Genomic DNA, 15,252 nt, shown 5'->3' on the forward strand with positions numbered 1-15,252 from the left:
ATCTGTGATCTTAAGAATGTGAGAAATTCTTTCAGTGATATTGATTATAACTCATCCATACCTGACCATCTCATGTAAATCTTGTCCATGTGCTCCCACAAATCTGCCAGTATTATATTCACCATGTTCTTGCTTTCTTTCAGATCTCTTGATCAATGAAACATATCTGTCTAAAAATAGTTTTAGTTACTCTATCCCCCTCCAAAATTATTCCCATCACCAAACCACCTGTAGAAACATTTTTTTAAAAGACATCTTCTTTTGTTACAGCCAATGCTTTCCAACAAGCGTCTCAGTCACATCCCTCTCAACATCTACAAAGCATATGCCTCAAAAATCTTTTTCAATTGTTAACAGAAAAGAGAAGATAAGGCAAATGAAAATTGGTAATAGCAATTGACAAGAGTTTTATCTTTTGATTTCAACTTTAAATTATTGTACTCATAACTTATATTATATTGTTTTCATCATTCTGGTTTTTGTATTCTGCATCTGTTCACAAAAATCCTCCCATACATCTCTGAAATCTTCATATTTATCTTTCCTTATAACAGAGTTGTATCTTTAAAAAGTATTTTAGGACCAAATTTAGGTGTCCCCCTAAAAAAAAGGAGACAGTGGAAGAAATAATCTCTCCAGAGCCATGCTGCCATGATTGTTGTGGTTATATAGATCTATCAATAAATCTCTTTAAGAATAAAACATTTTATCTCAACAAAATGCAAAGGTGCAATAAGTTCCAATGAGACACAGGAGATGACAAAAAAACAAACAAAAACCATTGGCCTAGTGGAAAATAAAATCTTCAGAAAAGCCTTTTGTAATATAGAAAAAATGGTAAATAAATTCTAATCTAAGGTTAATTTGGGTGTGATTATAAAGTATGATTAGATGTTAGTATAAATTCCTTTTTTTTCTCACTCACGCAAGAAACAAGTAGCATAATGGAAAGAGAATCAGGTATAGAGCCAGGAGGTCCTGGAACTGAACTCAGATACTTCCTAATTATGTGACCCTGAGCTAGTCACTTAACTCCTGTTGCCTAGTCCTTACATTCTTCTACCTTGGAACTGATACTTAGTATTGATTCTAAGATGAAAGGTAAGGGTTTAAAAATAAAAGAAACATTCTCAAGAGTTAGGAACAGAACTAAGCATGTTTATCTTTTAATAAAAGGTATTTGCTAGTAAGTACAATCTACTAGGGAAGATGTTTGCTAACTGCTTACAATTTGAATGCTTTTTTTTAATCAAGAAAGATTTTATTCATGTTTCTTGGGGTAAAAACATATTTCACACAGATCACTGAAACAGGAAAGAAACAAAGGAGAGGAATATAGAAGCAAAGCAAGATTTTCATTACATCAATAATGAATTTAGTGAACCTACAACCATTTTGTTTGATTAAATTTTAATTTTTTCATTCAAAACTTAGAATAGGAATCTTGCCAATTAATAAAATGGAGGAAAGGGAGGGAGTAAAAACATTATTCTAACTCAAAAAAGAAGAAATGAATCAAAGATATAAATTGTCTTTAGTCTTTCCTTAAGGTGCAGTTTCTAGGTGGAAGAATTAGAAGGGAGCGGTTTTTTTTGTTTCTTTGTTTTATTTTTTTGAGGAATTAAAGTTGTGCCAAGTCATTTAGACAGTGGCCTTACCCTGAGCCCAAGTCGTGTTTCAGGCTCATATCTTTCTATCATGGATTTCTTTTAATTTTTCAGTCTCCCCAAGCAAGTACTATTGTTTGTTGTTGTTTTCTCCTAATGTTTCAAAGGAAATAAAAGTTGCCGTTGTAGCCATACGGTACTTATTAACTTTCCATGTCTATGTAGTCTGTACAGAAAGCCAATTCTAGGTGGATCTAACCTGTGTACGCCTCAGCCTCACACCCCAGGAGTCATCCTAAACCCCTTGCTCTCTCACTGTCCACAATCTGTTGTCAAGATCTGATTTCACCTTTTTAACATCTCTCTAATCAATATACTCCATTCTCTCCTCCGACACAGTCACTCTGATCACCTCTTGCTTAGAGTATTGCAAGGGCCTGGGAGTAGGTCTCTCCACCCCAGGCTATCCATCATTCATCTGCCAAAGAAATTATTTTCCTAAAACACAGATTTGACCATATCACAATGCCCCTCAATTCCGTAAACTCCTGCGGCTTCCTATCCCTCCCCTCCCCCAGAACAAATAAAAAATTCTCTGTTTAATATCCAAATCCCATCATTACCACCATCAACTCCTTTCCAGTCTTCTTAAACCTCAGTGCCCACCACATTCACTTTAAATCAGTGACACTAGCCTCTTGGCTACCCCATGAACAAGACGTTTCATCTTTGGGCTTTAGGCATTTTCTATGGCTATTCCCTACTCAGAGAATGCTCTCCCTTTTTGACTCTGACTCCTGGTTTCCCTGGCTTCCTTCAAGCCTCAATCAAAATTTCAGCTTCTAGCAGAAGCCCTTTTCCACCCCCTCTTAATTCTAATGCGATCCTTCTGTTAATTATTTCCTATTTTTCCTGTATATAGCTTTTTGTACATATTTGTTTGCTTGTCTCACCCCAACCAATTATGAGTATCTTGAGGGCAAGGACCTCTTTTTGCCTCTTTTTTGTATTAACAGTATTTATTTCAGTGCCTGGCACATAGTAGGTACTTAATTAATGTTTATTGACTGATTAATGCAGCTGGTTTTTGGAACCCATACATAGGAATAAAGTTCATCTTTTTTTTTTATTTTATTAAATTTAGGCCACTGTCCTATCAAGTCTAGGTTATTTAAAATTCTTATTCCTAATGGGACTATCCTAAACTTGAAATGCATTCTATCTATGACTTCATCCAAATAACTTATAAATGTGCTGAATAAATCAACACCAGAAACAAATAGATCACTGTGGCACTCTATAAATGGCATGAAGCAGCTTTGCATAGTAGGAAGAATGTTAAGCCTTGAATGAGAAAATACTTGAATATGAATAACACAAAAGGCACTTTGATAGCTAGATGACTCAGTGGATAAAGTGCTGGGCCTGGAGTCAGGAAGACCTAAGTTCAAATCTGGCCTCAGATACTCACCACTATATAATTCTAGGCAAATCACTTAACTTGTTTGCCTCAGTTTCCTCATCTGTAAAATGAGCCAGAGAAAGAAAAGGCAAACCATTCCAATATCTTTGCCAAGAAAAACCTCAAATGGGGTCAGAAAGAGCTGGATATGACTGAATAACAAAGACACATAACACCTTTGTAATCATAGTCAAATCAAAACAGGTCTCAGTTTCCTCATATATTAAAAGTAGATAGTCAAGGACACATGTAAAATACAGTGGAATTTTTGGCTATGGGAGGGGGTGGGAAGAGGGAAGGGAAAGAATGAATCATGTAGCCTTGGAAAATTTTTCTTAATTAATCAATAAAATAAAATTAATATTAAAAAAGTTGATAGTGATATTTGTATTACAACATTACTTACAACAGTATTATGATCAGAGTGCTTTATAATCATAAAACATTATTAAAATATAAATTCTGATGATGAGATCCAGTTAATCCCAATCCAATACTAAATTTGAATCATTTCACAATCTTTAATTGTCTGAAGACTTTCTGGTTGGTAGATATAAAAGGCTGTATGGTTAACACTTCAAATCCATATGACTATACTGTGGTACATACCATATCTCTCTCCTTTGTTTGAGCTTTGGTCAAATGTCTTGTTGAAATCAAGGTATTCCATGTCTACAGAAACCCCCATGTTCTTTCACTATGTCAACACTGTAAAAAAGAAAAGAAATAAATTAGTTTGACATTATTTGTTCTTTTTTTTTTTTTTTTTAAATAAAAACCCCTCACTTCCGGGTAATCATGGCTGCAATCTAGACGCGGCACGTTTCCTCTCCCCAGCACCGAACGAAATAGACTACATCAAAGGAGCATAAAATCACCTTTGGAGGAACAGAAGGACTCCCCAGTACCCCACAGAGGCAAAGGTACGTGGGGCTTGAACATTTCCACACTAAAATAAGAAGGAAAAGCTTGCACAGAAAAGTGAACTGAGCCGCCCTTCCCCCACCCCACCTCCCCCACTAAACCAGAGTGAGCTACCTGAGCGCGCACCGGGACAGCGAGTGAGTGGGGAGCGTCTCTGTCTGGGGGGGCACTCCAGGGTCCTTGGGATCTGGGGACTGCCAGGAAAAAACGTCTCAGGGCGCTTTCACTGGAGAAACCAGCGGACTTCGGGCGGGCTGCGCTGAACAAGGCGCGCTGATTATCTGGGCGGAGCTGAATACCTGGGCTCGGAGGCTGGGAAGAACTAGTCTGAAGCAACCTAAATTCACAGAAAAACCACTCTTATAACCCAGACCCCAGACCAAAAAGGAAAGGGAAATAAAACCACCAAAGGGATGGCTCACATGGCCCAAAATCAAGCCTCCAGGAAGAAAGGGAAAAAAGTGACTATTGAAAACTTTTATGGTGGAAGTACCCAAGGGAAAGAGGAGAATGAGGAGGAAATCCAAAAAAATTCAGAACACGCCTCCCAAAATGGAAACTATCAACAAGCTCTGGAAGATCTCAAACTGGAACTTATCCAAAAGATGGAAACCTTCTGGAAAGAAAAATGGGAGAAAGAGATCAGCTGTCTGACAGATAAGACTGCTCAATTGGAAAAAGAACTCGAAGCATCCAATACAAGGGCAGACAAGGCTGAAAAGCAAATCCAGTCCCTAATGACCAGAATCAAGCACCTAGAAGAAAGTGAGATGATAAAACAGCAAGAATCAATAAAGCAAACCCAAACAATTAATGAATTGGAAGAAAACATAAAATATCTCACTGAGAAGGTCACGGACCTGGAGAACAGAGGAAGACGAGAAAATCTCCGTATCATCGGTCTCCCAGAAAAACCAGAGGTAAACAACAAATTGGATTTTATTCTAGAGGAGATTATAAAAGAAAATTGCCCCCACGTTCTGGAGCAAGGGGGCAAAATAGAAATAGAAAGGATTCATAGAACACCTTCTATACTAAATCCCCAAAAGACAACGCCTAGGAATGTAATTGCCAAATTCAAGAGCTTCCAAGTAAAGGAGAAAATCCTACAAGAAGCCAAGAAGAAGAGCTTCAGATATAAGGGGGCTCCCATAAGGATCACACATGACTTAGCGGCTAACACACTAAGAGACCGCAAAGCATGGAACACGATATTTAGAAAGGCAAGAGAGCTGGGTCTCCAACCAAGAATCAACTACCCAGCAAAACTGACTATATACTTCCAGGGGAAAGTATGGGCATTCAACAAAATAGAAGATTTCCAAGCATTTGCTAAGAAAAGACCAGAGCTCTGTGGAAAGTTCGATATCCAAGCACAGAAAGCAAGAGAAACATGAAAAGGTAAATATGAAAGAAAGGGAAAAGGAGATAAATCTTATCTTTCTCTTTAAGTCAAACTCTCTTCTATAAGGACTACATTTACATCTAATTATATATATTAATATGTGGGGAAAATGTTTTGTGTAACTCTCATAAATTGTATCATCATAAGAGTAGTTAGAAGAAACATGCATAGGGAAAGATTGGGGAATCAAGAAGATTTGGGGAAAGTTGGGGCAAAAAAAGGAAAAGGGAGGGGGGAACCGTGATAATACTAAGATTAACTTCAAGAAATAGGGGGGGAATCAATAGAATAAACTTTCCCATATAAAGATACACATGGGAAGGGGAGGGGAAGAACTCTCATATGAGAAGGAGAGGAAGAGAGCGTGAAGTGGAAGTACTTAAACCTTACTCTCAGTGAAATCAAATCTGAGAGGGAAGAACATCTAGATCCAGTGGGATCCTGAATTCTATCTTATCCATTAGGGCAAGAAAGAAAGGAAAATTAAGGAGGGGGAGGGGGAAGGGAGCACAAAAAGGGAGGGAAGGAGAGGGGGGAGGGGAAGGGAGCATAAAAAGGGAGGGGCTAGAAAGGGAAGCATCTCAAGGGAGGGGACTAGGGGGACTGACCTAAAGTAAATCACTGGTTCAAAAGGAGAAAGCTAAAGAAGAAAGGTCAGAACTAGGGGAAGACATCAAAATGCCAGCGAATCCACAAATAACAATCATAACTTTGAACGTGAATGGGATGAACTCACCCATAAAACGCAGACAAATAGCAGATTGGATTAGAACACAAAACCCTACCATATGTTGTCTTCAAGAAACACATATGAGACGGGTTGACACTCACAAGGTTAGAATTAAAGGTTGGAGTAAGACCTTTTGGGCCTCAACCGATAGAAAGAAGGCAGGAGTTGCAATCATGATATCTGACAAAGCCAAAGTACAAATAGACCTGATCAAAAGGGACAGGGAAGGTAAATATATTCTGCTAAAAGGAAGTATAGACAATGAGGAAATATCACTAATCAACATGTATGCACCAAATGGTATAGCATCCAAATTTTTAATAGAGAAACTAGGAGAATTGAAGGAGGAATTAGACAGTAAAACCATATTAGTGGGAGACTTGAACCAACCACTATCAAATTTAGATAAATCAAATCAAAAAATAAATAAGAAAGAGGTAAAAGAGGTGAATGAAATCTTAGAAAAATTAGAATTAATAGACATATGGAGAAAAATAAATAGGGACAAAAAAGAATACACCTTCTTTTCAGCACCACATGGCACATTCACAAAAATAGATCATACACTAGGTCATAGAAACATGGCACTTAAATGCAGAAAAGCAGAAATATTAACTGCAGCCTTTTCAGATCACAAGGCAATTAAAATATTGATCGGCAAGGGTACATGGAGACCCAAATCAAAAATTAATTGGAAATTAAATAACATGATACTCCAAAATCGGATAGTTAGAGAAGAAATCATAGAAACAATTAACAATTTCGTTGAAGAAAATGACAACGGCGAAACATCCTTTCAAACCTTGTGGGATGCAGCCAAGGCAGTACTTAGAGGAAAATTCATATCCCTGAGTGCATATATTAACAAATTAGGGAGGACAGAGACCAAGGAATTGGAAATGCAAATCAAAAAACTTGAGAATGAACAAATTAAAAACCCCCAGAAGAAAACCATACTAGAGATCCTAAAAATTAAGGGAGAAATTAATAAAATAGAAAGTGACAGAACTATTGAGCTAATAAACAAGACTAGAAGCTGGTACTTTGAAAAAACAGACAAAATAGACAAAGTACTGGTTAATTTAATTAAAAAAAGGAAAGAAGAAAGGCAAATTAATAGCATCAAGGATGAAAAGGGGGATCTCACCTCAAATGAAGAGGAAATTAAGGCAATCATTAAAAACTACTTTGCCCAACTATATGGCAATAAATTTACCAATCTAGGTGATATGGATGAATATTTACAAAAATATAAATTGCCTAGACTAACAGAAGAAGAAATAGTTTTCTTAAATAATCCCATATCAGAAATTGAAATCCATCAAGCCATCAAAGAACTGCCTAAGAAAAAATCCCCAGGGCCTGATGGATTCACCAGTGAATTCTATCAAACATTCAGAGAACAGTTAACCCCAATATTATACAAACTATTCGACATAATAAGCAAAGAGGGAGTCCTACCAAACTCCTTTTATGACACAAGCATGGTACTAATTCCAAAGCCAGGCAGGCCAAAAACAGAGAAAGAAAACTATAGGCCAATCTCCCTAATGAATATAGATGCAAAAATCTTAAATAGGATACTAGCAAAAAGACTCCAGCAAGTGATTAGAAGGGTCATCCACCATGATCAAGTAGGATTCATACCAGGGATGCAGGGCTGGTTCAACATTAGGAAAACTATCCACATAATTGACCACATCAACAAGCAAACCAACAAGAATCACATGATTATCTCAATAGATGCAGAAAAAGCCTTTGATAAAATACAACACCCATTCCTACTAAAAACACTAGAAAGCATAGGAATAGAAGGGTCATTCCTAAAAATAATAAACAGTATATATCTAAAACCATCAGCTAATATCATCTGCAATGGGGATAAACTAAATCCATTCCCATTAAGATCAGGAGTGAAACAAGGATGCCCATTATCACCTCTATTATTTGACATTGTATTAGAAACACTAGCAGTAGCAATTAGAGAAGAAAAAGAAATTGAAGGCATCAAAATAGGCAAGGAGGAGACCAAATTATCACTCTTTGCAGATGACATGATGGTCTACTTAAAGAATCCTAGAGATTCAACCAAAAAGCTAATTGAAATAATCAACAACTTTAGCAAAGTTGCAGGATACAAAATAAACCCACATAAGTCATCAGCATTTCTATATAATTCCAACACAGCTCAGCAGCAAGAACTAGAAAGAGAAATCCCATTCAAAATTACCCAAGACAAAATAAAATACCTAGGAATCTATCTCCCGAGACAAACACAGGATCTATATGAACACAACTACAAAACACTTTCCACACAACTAAAACTAGACTTGAACAATTGGAAGAACATTAACTGCTCATGGGTAGGACGAGCCAATATAATAAAAATGACCATCCTACCCAAACTCATCTATCTATTTAGTGCCATACCCATGGAACTCCCAAAAATTTTTTTTACTGAGTTAGAAAAAAACATAACAAAGTTCATTTGGAAGAACAAAAGATCAAGGATACCCAGGGAATTAATGAAAAAAAATACAAAGGAAGGGGGTCTTGCAGTCCCAGATCTCAGACTATATTATAAAGCAGCGGTCATCAAAACAATTTGGTACTGGCTAAGAGACAGAAAGGAGGATCAGTGGAATAGACTGGGGGCAAGCAACCTCAGCAAGACAGTATATGACAAACCCAAAGATCCCAGCTTTTGGGACAAAAATCCACTATTTCATAAAAACTGTTGGGAAAATTGGAGGACAGTGTGGGAAAGATTAGGCTTAGATCAACACCTCACACCCTACACCAAGATAAATTCAAAATGGATGAATGACTTGAACATAAAGAAGGAAACTATAAGAAAATTAGGCGAACATAGAATAGTATACATGTCAGACCTTTGGGAAGGGAAATACTTCAAAACCAAGCAAGAATTAGAAAGAATTACAAAATGCAAAATAAATAATCTGGATTACATCAAATTAAAAAGTTTTTGTACAAACAAAACCAATGTAACCAAAATCAGAAGGGTAGCAACAAATTGGGAAACAATCTTCATAAAAACCTCTGACAAGGGTTTAATTACTAAAATTTATAAAGAACTAAATCAATTGTACAAAAAATCAAGCCATTCTCCAATGGACAAATGGGCAAGGGACATGAACAGGCAATTCTCAGCCAAAGAAATCAAAACTATTAATAAGCACATGAAAAAGTGCTCTACATCTCTTATAATCAGAGAGATGCAAATCAAAACAACTCTGAGGTATCATCTCACACCTAGCAGATTGGCTAACATGACAGCTATGCAAAGTAATGAATGCTGGAGGGGATGTGGCAAAGTGGGGACATTAATTCATTGCTGGTGGAGTTGTGAATTGATCCAACCATTCTGGAGGGCAATTTGGAACTATGCCCAAAGGGCGATAAAAGACTGTCTGCCCTTTGATCCAGCCATAGCACTGCTGGGCTTGTACCCCAAAGAGATAATGGACAAAAAGACTTGTACAAAAATATTCATAGCTGCGCTCTTTGTGGTGGCCAAAAATTGGAAAATGAGGGGATGCCCCTCAATTGGGGAATGGCTAAACAAATTGTGGTATATGTTGGTGATGGAATATTATTGTGCTAAAAGGAATAATAAAGTGGAGGAATTCCTGGTGAACTGGAACAACCTCCAGGAAGTGATGCAGAGCGAAAGGAGCAGAACCAGGAAAACATTATACACAGAGACTGATACATTGTGGTACAATCGAAGGTGATGGACTTCTCCATAAGTATCAATGCAATTTCCCTGAACAATCTGCAGGGATCTAAAAAAAAAATACTACCCACAAGCAGAGGATAAACTGTGGGAGTAAAAACACCGCTGAAAAGCAACTGCTCGACCACAGGGTTGGAGGAGATAAGACTGAGGAGAGACTCTAAATGAACACTATAATGCAAACTCCAACAACAGGGAAATGGGTTCGAGTCAAGAACACATGTGATAACCAGTGGAATCATGCGTCGGCTATGGGAGAGGGAAAGGCGGGGGGGGGGGGGGGGGGGGAGGGGAGGAAAAGAAAACGATCTTTGTTTCCAGTGAATAATGTATGAAAACGACCAAATAAAATAATATTAAAATTTAAAAAAAAAAAGGAAAAAAAAATAAATAAAAACCCTTACCTTCCATCTTGGAGTCAATACTGTGTATTAGCTCCAAGGCAGAAGAATGGAAAGGGCTAGGCAATGGGGGTCAAGTGACTTGACCAGGGTCACACAGCTGGGAAGTGGCTGAGGCCAGATTTGAACCTAGGATCTCGCATCTCTAGGCCTGGCTCCATTATTTGTTCTTAATAAACTTGTGGTGATACCATTTCCCTTTGTAAGGACTCCAAAATCATCCCTCTACTAATACATTGTAGAGCTTTGCCTGGAGTCAAAGTCAAGCTCACTAGTTTATTGATTGAAGCATTCCCTTCCTTCTCCTTTTTGAAGGGTTGGTTATTGATTCTCTCTTTCCTGCACTTCCCCCATTCTTTTTGATTTTTCAGAGACAACGGAAATCACTCAACTATCTTATTCATGTATCATTTTAATCCCTAGGGAACTTAAGCTGCACTTAGTGACTTGAATTCTTTGAGGGCAGCTACTTCCTCTCTCATGATCTTATCTTGGTTTGCAATACCAAGTTGGCCATTTCTATTCCATACTGTTTAGCCAACAACTTACTAATTATTTGAGTAGAGAGAAAAAGAGAAGACTTCTTAGTTCCCTTGGTTCAGAGGCCCACCTTTTCCAAACCTTTCCTTCTTGATGTCAATGTTGTTTTACCCTTTATCAGGTTAGGATTCTAATCTACCTCCTCATATTTTTTCCTTCTGTTTTCTTCCTGAAGCATTCATACTTTTCTTCCAGGAATACTTTCTTTTCCGTTGTAATATAAAGAGGAGAGAAGCCTTTTGCCTCACCATATGAGGTGTATTTTATACATACGTAGAATTGGAAGGGTCAGTTCTGGAAGAAACACAAATATAGTATAATCTCATTGGATTGCTAGACTATTCCCCTCACCCTTCAAACTCACTGAGTTTTTGTGACTTTTGTTGTCCTACTTCTTGCTACAGCTAGATTTTGCTGAGTGAGATGCTCCTATCTGACTTTTCCCAGGCCTTTTAAAGATTGTATCTATTTTTTCAGATGTATTTGATACAAAATTAAAAGATTCTTGCTGACATTCTATCATTTTTCAAGTCTTCTAAAAACCCAGTTTCCAGCTACTTCTCATATAATAATAATAAATAGCATTTATATACAACTTTAAGGTTTACAAAGCATTTTAGATGTGTTGACGCTACGAGATCGATGCTATTATTCTCCCCATTTTACCGATGAAGAAACCGAGGATGAGAATGGCTAAGTCTGCTATCCAGTGTCTCATAGGTGATAAATGTCTAAGGTCAGATTTGCACTCAGGTATTTCTGATTCCCACTCCAGTTTTCTATCCACTGTACTCCCAAGGTGCCTCTTCTTTTAGCTTCCCTCCTTTTACCTGCTAGTCAGTCAGATACACCTCCATAACCTCCTCCCTTTATTGGGCCACCAACTTTTGCCAATACATCTACAACTATTTTTTTCTTTTCCTCCCAAAATAGCTTCCCCATCTAATCCTATCAATGGTACCATCACTTTCTAGCCAGCTCTGCTTAGAATCTTGGCATGATTCTCTCCTTTGCTACCACAAAGAAGCTACCAAATCCTGCCAATTCTTTCACAATGTCCATTTCTTCTTTTCCATTCCCACCATCATAACTCTAAGTAAGATTCTTATCCTTTCTAGCCTTGGTTACTATTTGAACATACTTACTGGATTCCCTGCCATATACATCACTGTCAGGTTAGATTTCCCAAAACACCATTTTTATCAGGTTAATTCCTTGCTATATGATAAAACATGGTCAATAACCTCTTGCTACCTGAAATATGAGATCCATGTCAGTCTGACCTTATGCTACATTTTCAGCAACTTTATTTTTTTGCTAATATTATCAACCTTGTGCTTCTGGATGATTCCAGTTTAATATTCATGGATACAATGCTGAAAAGACAACTCTAAACTATCTCAAATTTTCATATTAAAACTATGTTTTGAAAACACTTGCAAACTACCAACTCAATAACAAAACAAGTTCTTGAACCCTATATTACAAAGTTTTCTTCTCACTTTTTCAAAACTTGTACTTTACTGCCTCCATACCTTTATCAATCCCGAAATGTTTTTTTCTTATTTCTCCAATCCATTTAAATTCTACACATTTTTCAAAACCTATCTTAAATCTCTCTTCCTCATTAAGCCTTCCCAGATTATGCCAGTCCACAGGACCATATCCCTACTCTGTACTCCTATAACAGTTTACTTCTACAATTGATTTAGTAGTTAACCATGTAGAGCTTTATTACAATTTGGGTATTGTTTTATCCAGTATTTCTCCCTTGTATTATTATTGTTGTTATTATTATCATTATTGCACAATTAGATCTTAAGCTTCTTGAAGGCAGAATTTTAGTTTTATCTATTTATGTCCCATAGTTTTTATCAAAATACCTTTCAATTAACAGAAGCTTAGCATGCATTTGTTGATTAATTGAATGTCCTCTCTAACAACAACATTCTCTAAGGCAAAGCAGATTACATCTCTAAAAGTATGAGTAACTATATCAACTCAGATCATGAATATCTGACTATCCCACTACTCTTGCAGATAGCTATTTTTCCACTGGGTCTGGTATTCTGGATTTCTCTTTTATTTCCCTCAACCTTTGTGGTTTTTTGGCACTTTGGAGATTAAATAGTTTAATTCACCCACAGAAGTATGTAGTAGAAGTTCTACTATTTATTCCTCCTTTCTCTCCATCTCTTCTGATTCTCTCTAAGGCAAAATTATCCAGAAGAGGTTTTGTTGGGTGAATTATAGACAGAAGCCTGCTGAGTGGATTTTCCCTTAATAATATGGTCCTATTTTTAAAAATTCTCCATTGCTTAGTAAGAATCAACAAAGGGAAGTGGTTATGAGACAGAAAACATGAAATCACAAAGAATCAAAAGAGGAAAACCTCATTTGGGGGTTTTATCTTTTTACTTGAAAACATGTAGAATGAACCATTAAAAATTGCATTTGAGTATTTTTTGTAGTGTGCAGATTTTCCAATATAAGTTCAAGCACATAGTAAAGGGTTTTTCTTTTGTGGTATGGTGGGTTGGAGGTAGGTGCTCAGCCTTAAGCTGAGTTCCTAACATAATCCTCTATATTCATGGAGAGCTTAGTAAATAATATTGACTTTGGTGGTTTCTATAATATAAAATTACTCTTTATTTTTTTCTCTCCCTATCTTTTTGTCTCCTTTTGTTTCTTCCTTTCTCTTTCCTTCTTCTTTCCCTCTCTTTTCCTTCTCTCTTTCTCTTTCTTCATTTTCTCTGTTTTTCCCTTTCTATCTTTTCTCCCCCTTTCCCTCAAACACACACACATACACATAAACATAAATGATTGTCTGACTTTTGTGAAATTCTAGAATTTTCTTATTTTTACCCTTCCCTGTGTCCCATTTTCCCCATAAGAGAAAACTGGAGCCAGCATTGAGATCATTAAGTAGTTGACTACTTCTAAGCAGCTCAAAAGAAAATTATTTTATGGAAACTGACACTTTGGTCAATTCTTTGTCTACTGTAGCTCTTGCACTGTGGCTAACTTTAGCAAAATCAATAGGATTTTTTTTTCTCCTAAGGGAGACTGCATCTATGATTCCAAAGACCTGTGCTGATTATGCTATGGTTTAAAACAATTTATCCTTATATCAATTGAGCTTATATTCATTTTTTGAATTGAAAAATAAATGAGGTTTTTTCAAGCTAATGCTGCCAGGGGCCAATTTTTTAGTCAATTTTTAGCAAAAAAACATTGTTTTATCAGAGGTTCAGAATTTTATTCTATTGCTATAAGTTGCATTATCCATTAATTTATCTCCTATTTAATAATTCCCTCTAAGTTCTAGGCATTATACAAAGTGCTCAGAATGCAAAATAAAAATAAAAATAGTCCCTGCCCCCAAGAAACTTATATGTACTAATGATTTTCTATTTTTGCTGGCAAATTTGAACCCTGAAAAATAATTTTTAAAGTGTGTTTAGCCCAGAAAAATTAAAGTTCATTAGTCATAACTAATACTACCTATTTTTTTCAGTGTCAACTCATTCCCTTCATGGTAGGTGTCCATACCTACTCCTGTTATTTCCATTATTTTTGATTAAAACAGTATAAGTATCTTTCAACAAATGCACTCAAAAGTTCTCTAGTTCCACAAATATCCATGAAAATAATACAGATTAAAGCAAAACAAAACATTAGAAGGTAGGGTAAAATAAATATTTTACTTAAGCTCCCTGACTTCAACTAGATTTGATGTGATAATTTTTAAATCCTGGGGACATAGCACTATTTGTATTTTCATGACTAAGGTGCACACATGGTCAGATTTATAAACATATTTTCTGGTAAAATCTACTTTATATAGGTATTCTTATACTATAGGAGATATGGTATAATATATTTAAATTTTTCCCAGATTACATGTTGATACAATTTTTAGAATTCTTTTTCTGACATTTTGCAATCTATGCTCTCTCCCTCCCCCCCAGACCTTCTCTCTCCCCAAGAAGGCAGGTGATGTGATATTATTTGGACATATATTATCATTTAATACATATTTCCATATTTATCATGTTGGGAAACAAAACACATATTTCTAAAACTTGAGAAAAAAATCATAGAGGAAAGTGAAGAATGATATGAGATAATGGTTTAGCATACAGACCTAGTAGTAGTAGTATTACTGGGTCAAAGGGTATGCACAGTTTTATGGTCCTTTGGGCATGGCTCCAGATTGTTCTCCAGAATGGTTGTATCATTTCACAGCTCTACCAGCAGTGTATCAGTGTCCTGATTTTTCCAAATCTCCTCCAACATTTATCATTTTTCCTTTTTCTGTCATGTTAGCCAGTCTGGTGGGTGTGAGGAGGTACATCAGAGTTTTGTGGTTTTCTTTTAATTGGCATTTCTCAAATTAATAGTGATTTGGAGAATTTTTTATATA

The 15,252-nt window shown here is 36.4% G+C and overlaps 1 protein-coding gene across 1 annotated transcript in view; it reads left to right on the forward strand.

The window, feature by feature from the left end:
- The window catches only part of RAB27B (RAB27B, member RAS oncogene family), a 258,468-nt gene that overhangs the window by 10,095 nt on the left and 233,121 nt on the right, over positions 1 to 15,252 (forward strand). The gene's annotated exons all lie outside the window — the stretch shown is intronic.

The sequence above is a fragment of the Monodelphis domestica genome, chromosome 3, assembly GCF_027887165.1.
Source record: "Monodelphis domestica isolate mMonDom1 chromosome 3, mMonDom1.pri, whole genome shotgun sequence".
Taxonomy (NCBI): Eukaryota; Metazoa; Chordata; class Mammalia; order Didelphimorphia; family Didelphidae; genus Monodelphis; species Monodelphis domestica.